Source organism: Loxodonta africana, chromosome 10, assembly GCF_030014295.1.
Source record: "Loxodonta africana isolate mLoxAfr1 chromosome 10, mLoxAfr1.hap2, whole genome shotgun sequence".
Lineage (NCBI taxonomy): Eukaryota > Metazoa > Chordata > Mammalia > Proboscidea > Elephantidae > Loxodonta > Loxodonta africana.
This window is the reverse complement of record NC_087351.1, coordinates 21,568,196-21,574,269: the sequence shown is the minus strand read 5'-3', so window position 1 is coordinate 21,574,269 and position 6,074 is coordinate 21,568,196. Positions and strand designations below refer to the sequence as shown.

General features: G+C 42.1%; 1 pseudogene; it reads left to right on the top strand.

The window, feature by feature from the left end:
- Nucleotides 1-339: 339 nt before the first annotated feature.
- Nucleotides 340-1,210, top strand: LOC111753024 (ferritin light chain-like; annotated as a pseudogene).
- The last annotated feature ends 4,864 nt before the right edge of the window (nucleotides 1,211-6,074 follow it).

Sequence of the window (6,074 nt, the reverse complement as noted above, 5' to 3'; positions counted from 1 at the left end):
CCTTTCAGAATCAGATTGCCAGGCGTCTTCCAAAGCGCTTTTGGGTCCCCTTTTCTATTTCATGCCCTAAACCTTCTTTAAATCTTTTTTTTTTTTTTTCCAAATACCCTGGGCTCATTGGAAAACTTCCTGGCTCCCTCAAACTTTAAGCGGACATCGTCACTTTCATGTTTTCCATCATTTTCATTTCACCAACCAATTTATGGCTATTTTGGGTAGAGTATTTTCAGACTTGATTTAACACAAAAATACCAACTGAATGAAATAAAAAGAAATTAACCTGTTTAAATTAGTAAATAGCCAGCATCCATATTTTTTTTTAAATTTCAATTTCTTGGATGATTTATTTAGGCTTACGTAATGGTTAACTGAAAAGTTGACATTGGACTCCACCGACTGGCTTCACAGGAGAAAGACCGGGCAATCTGCTTCTGTAAAGATTACAGTCAAGAAAACCCTATGGTAGCTCGCCCAGTGGTCCTGTGGATCTGTCTCTTGTTTCAACAGCGTTTGGGCGGAACAGACCTGAAGACTTCCCACCTCCAGCCTTGGACTATCCTCCAACCTCCTCTCCAGGTACAACTTCTAGGACCATCTTCTTGGCCATCTCCTGTTTCCAGAACCAGCTAACAGTTTTTTTTGTGGTTAGCCCCTAATTGTTGACTAACCATGAGCTCCCAAGATCTGTCAGAATTATTCCCCGAAAGGGAGGCTGGTGTCAACTACCTAGTCAACCCGCATCTGCAGACCTCCTACACTTTCCTCTCCCTGGGCTTCTATTTTGACCTCGATAATGTGGCCTTGAAAGCATGGGACACTTCTTCTGCGAGATGGCGAAGGAGAAGTATGAGGATGTGAGTGTCTCTTGAAACTGCAAAATGAGTGCGGCGGCTGCGCCCTCTTCCAGGACATGCAGAAGCCATCTTGAGATGAGCGCGATAGAACTCTGGATGTCCTGCAAGCTGCCCTGGCCCTAGAGAAGAACCTGAACCAGGCCCTTCTGGGTCTGCATGCCATGGATTCTACCCACACAGACCCCCATCTCTGTGACTTTCTGGAGAACCATTTCCTAGATGAGGTAAAACTCCTCAAGAAGATGGACGACCACCTGACCAACCTCCTCAGGCTGACTGGCTTTCAGGCTGTGCTGGGTGAGTAGCTCTTTGAGAGGGACACCCTCAAGCACACGACTAGGAGCCCCGGAACCTAGCCACCTGTGAGGGCCCCTCCGCATTCCCCTGCTGTCATCAGGCTTCAGCCTGAACTTCTCTCTCCACCCACAAGGCAGCATCTTAACCACCCTGGAACCACTCTCCCAAGCCATGGACCAAATGGAAAAAATAAAACTTCTTCTTGTAGCAAAAGAAGAAAAAGAAAAGAAAGAAAACTCTAGGGCAGCTCAATCAACATTGACTGAGGTCTTAAGAGCTTGCGAGCAGCCATCTAAGATACGACTATTGATCTCTACTACTCTGGAATAAAAGAGAAAGAAACAAACTAAAGACCCAAAGAACAAACTCTAGGACAAATAGCTTATATGAATCACAGCTTCATATACCCTGAGACCAGAAGAACTAGATGGTGCCTGGCTACCACTCCAACCATTCTGATCAGGGATACAATAGATGAACCCTAACAGAATAACAGAAAAATGTAGAGCAAAATTCATATTCTTTTAAAAAAACCCAAACTTACTGGATGGTTTGAAACTGGAGGAAACCTTGAGACTATGGCCCTGAGATACCCTTTAAACTTTGAACTGAAGCTACACCGAGAGGTCACCTTTCATGTAAACAACATCCCAACATACTGGCTCATAAAAAAAAAAGAAAAAATGTCTTGAGTACTGTAACAATGACGTGGTGGTGGTGTCTGACCTTCTCTAACTTCACAAGGTTGAAGGAGAATCAAGATCAGCAGCCCAAGGCTGATTCCTATGAGGCAGAGGTCAGACATGCCTCTTCTCTCCAAACTTTTTATGAATTCTGACACCAACAGTCCCTCTCGTGACACTCTCTACTTCTCTGCTAGATTTGATAATTCATGGCAATGGCTACACAGAACTCACAAACAATACTCACAATTAAGGGGTTTATTAGGGAAGTAACAGGTTACAATTCAGATTGAGGAACACTCAGGATACAGTTTCTCAATCAGGACAGCCTCTTCCCAGTTGTGCTGGCAGGCAGGCCTCTCCATAGCCTTAGGCCTCTGCCCTGCCCATGCAAGTGTTACAAAGCTCTTTTAGCCCTGTTGATAAGTACCCAGAGGCACCCCATTCCGCCAGCAAGCCTCCTCCTGCCCAAAGGCACTCAGCTTTCTAGCTCTTTGGGCCAGGAAGCCCACCACACCGTCTTCTGTTGGTTTCTCCTGCCAGTCTCATGCCACTGTTTCTCTGCCACTCCTGCTCGCCATTTCCAGTGTTAACAGCTCTCTGTCTCCTAGTTCCAGGAGCTTCTCAGTGCAGGAATCCCGGGTCCAAAGGGATCCGCTCATGGCTATTCTTTCCTGGTGGTGTTGGGATACTTCCTTTCCCACCTCTGGCATGGCTCATTTCAAGCCCACTGGGATGGTAAAACTGACCAGTCCTCTTGGTGGGCCATAGTTACCCTATTTGCACAGTCCCACCTAATCACTTGGGTGGGAGTTAGAAGACCATGGCGAGAAAGACCACACAAAAGTGATCCGTTGCACCCATGTACTGTACTCCTTTAAAAAATCATCTATATGGGGCCACTGAAAAGATTCGGGGTGGGGCAGGGAAACTAGATTAATAGAAAGGGAACAACCAGAATAGAAATAATGAGAATGTGGATACACTGTGAAAAACGTAACAAATGTCACTGAACAATTTGTATAGAAATTGTTAAATGGGAACCTAATTTACTGTGCAAACTTTTACTGAAAACACAATAAAATATTACTAAAAAAAAAAAAAGAAGAAGAAGAAGAGAAAACCCTATGGGTTCTACTCTGACGCTTGGGATCCCTATAAATTAGACTTGACCTCATGTAACAGCTCTTAGAAACAGAGTTATCTAGTCTCTGGCCCAGTGCTCTGTTCATCAGGTATTGAGAAGACAACTTGGACCTAGTAATATAACAACTGACCTTTTTGCACAATTCCCAATTTACCAAACTACATACTACCCAAATGAAATCACTGGGGAATTTCCTGAGTTTTGAGGTGGGTAAAATCGGCTACTAGGAAGAAAGAAAAAAAGCAGTAGTAGGATTTTTGTTTGACTAAAACAAACTGAGATTTAGGTGACTAAATCCTCTAGACTTTCAGCTTCTGGCAGGCATCTAAATGTCCCTTTAGCCTGAAAAGAAAGAACAAGGGAGTGACTGTGACAGCTCTGACTTGACCCACAAATATTTCTGCAGGAAGGTAGTTCCCCTATTTGCAGTGAAAGTAAGCAGCACCAAAAATGACTTATGAGAGAGATGGGAATCAGGTATACAATCAGGTAAGTGAATTTGCTCCTGATTGGCATTGAGCCCTGGTGGCGCAATGGTTAAGAACTGGGCTGCTAACTGAAAGTTGGCAGTTCAAATCCACCAGCCTCGCTGAGGGAGAAGGATGTGATGGTCAGTTTTTGTAAAGATGCAGCCTCGGAAACCCTACGGGGCAGTTCAACTCTGTCATATAGGGTTGCTATGAGTCGAAATCAACTAGACAGTAACTGGTTTGGTTGGGTCATTAAGTCGATCCCTGAAAATGAGATATCTAATAGTTGATAAAATAATTTGATATGTCCTCCTTTTTCCTGGAGAGGTGTGGTTTATGGGGGTGGAGAAGTATTTGTTTAGTTTTTTTTTTAGCAGTGAAACTAAGAATATTTGTTGTTAGTTGTCATTGAGTTGATTCCAACTCATGACAACCGCTTGTATGAAGAGTAGAATTGCTCCATAGAGTTTCTAAGGCTCTGACCTTTCAGAAGCAGATCACCAGACCTGTCTTCCGAGGTGTCTCTGGGTGGGTTCGAACTGCCAACCTTTTGTTAGTAGAGCACTTAACCATTTGTGCCAACCAGGGACTCCTAAGGATATCTAGTGACTTATAATTAGAAGACACCCTCTTCTCTAAATAATTAGAAAAATAAATTCATGCAGTCAATAAGCTTATATGTTATTGCTCTGTGTAAAGCACTATACACTGCACTCAAAGCAGAATGCAAAGGCAATCCAGTCAGGTTTTGTCACAACATGTTAAATAAGTGATGCAAAGTAATTAGTGTTTATGAATAAACAGAATGAGAGTTTACTTGGATTTGGATCCTTCTGAAGATATAAAAAAGAGAGTAAAATGTGGAGAACATCTAAATAAATCTTTTACTTATGCTATTTTCCGGTTATTCTTTTTTGAGATTTCACTGTCCAAGATTCTAATACTGGAAAGAGAAAATTAAACTGATCTGATACTGTATACTCTGCTCTGAATCTCTCTCTAACTGGGTACATTTTGTTGTATAGATAGTTGAAAATTGATCTTTAAAATTTGTTCTATTAAAAATAAGCTGAATGATCCGCACTGATTTAGGGTTGGTCTGTATTTCCCTGTTAAAGTTTCCATTCTCATTCAGACTTCAGCAACCTCTCTTTATGTACTCTCCAGTCTCTTCCACTTCTATTAATTGTCAGAAATAGTGTCTAGTGACAATTTTGAATATAAAGTTGCATATCTGTAAGGTGTGGAGAAACTGAATTGTGACCTGTGTGTTGGTTCCTTTCCTCTCCTTGTGATGTTCTCTATGGAGTGCCTAACACAGCGCCAAGGTCACCTGTCTATGAAACGTCATGATCGTATGTTTAATATGATAGTAAATGGAACCCTGGGCTCTTGGAAGGATTCATTTACCTCACAAGGATAAAGAACTTCCAAAATCATTCAGTCTCTTTGCACATCATCACTGTGATAAGATTTTCTGCCTATTTCTTTTATAGTGATCACATGATCTCTGTGTAGGGTATACATTAAATAGATACATACACAAGTTTGGTACTTTCATTAGAGCATGTGCAAAAATAATAGCAAACACTTATATGCATTGAGTTAGTTAATATTATTATCCCCATTTTACAGCTGTGCCAATGGAGTAAAGAGATTAATTAACCTCCCCCCTTCCCCAAGGTTACAAGCAGTATTTGGCAAAGCTATTATTCCAACCCAGGTAGTATGGCTCCAGAGTTTGGTGCTCGTAACCACCATGCGATAATGCCTCTGGCTCAAATGCTAACCTAAATGTTGGCAACTCAAGCCCACCCAGTGGTACCATGGAAGTTGGTCGAGAGATCTGCTTCTGTTGATTAGAGCCAAGAAAACTCTATGGAGCAGCTCTACTCTGTAACACGTGGAGTCCCCATGCATAGGAATTGACTTGATGGCAACTAACAACAAAGAAGGGTAACAGAGAGAGGGAGAAAAGGAAAGAGATTGAGAAGGAGAGAAAAAAAGAATGTAGTTTTCTAGGAATTAAAAAAAAAAAAAAATTGCCGTAGTAACATATTGTATAAATTCTCCTTAGCCGTTCCATTTAGTTGGTGAAAGCTTTCTGGAGTGGTTAAGGGTGGAGTATTGCATGTCTTCTTCAGGCCTAGAACACTTGCTAATCTCCCTTCTGTGCCCTTAAAGGAGAACAAGGGTCAACATTAACATTATATACAAACAGCACAGTAGCCAAAGATGTTTAAGTAGCCCTGGGTTTGTTTTTAACTTAAGAGCCTAGACTTGTAGATTATGTCAAAATAGTTGCAAAAACGTTTCTTGGGAGGGTTTATCTACCTACTACCAGTTACCGTGGAGCCTATACCCCATGTGTGTCAGAGTAGAATTGCGCTCCTAGGGTTTTCAGTGGCTGATTTTACGGAAATAGATTGCCAGGCCTTCCAAGGCCTCTCTGGGTGGATTCAGACCTCCAGGCTATGGATTAGCAGCCAAGCACACTAACCGTTGATACCACCCAGGGACTCCTAGGAGGCTTTAGTTTAGCATTAGTCAAAGTAAGAAACTGGTAAACAACAACAACAACAAAAAAAACCCAGTGCCGTGGAGTCGATTCCAACTCATAGCG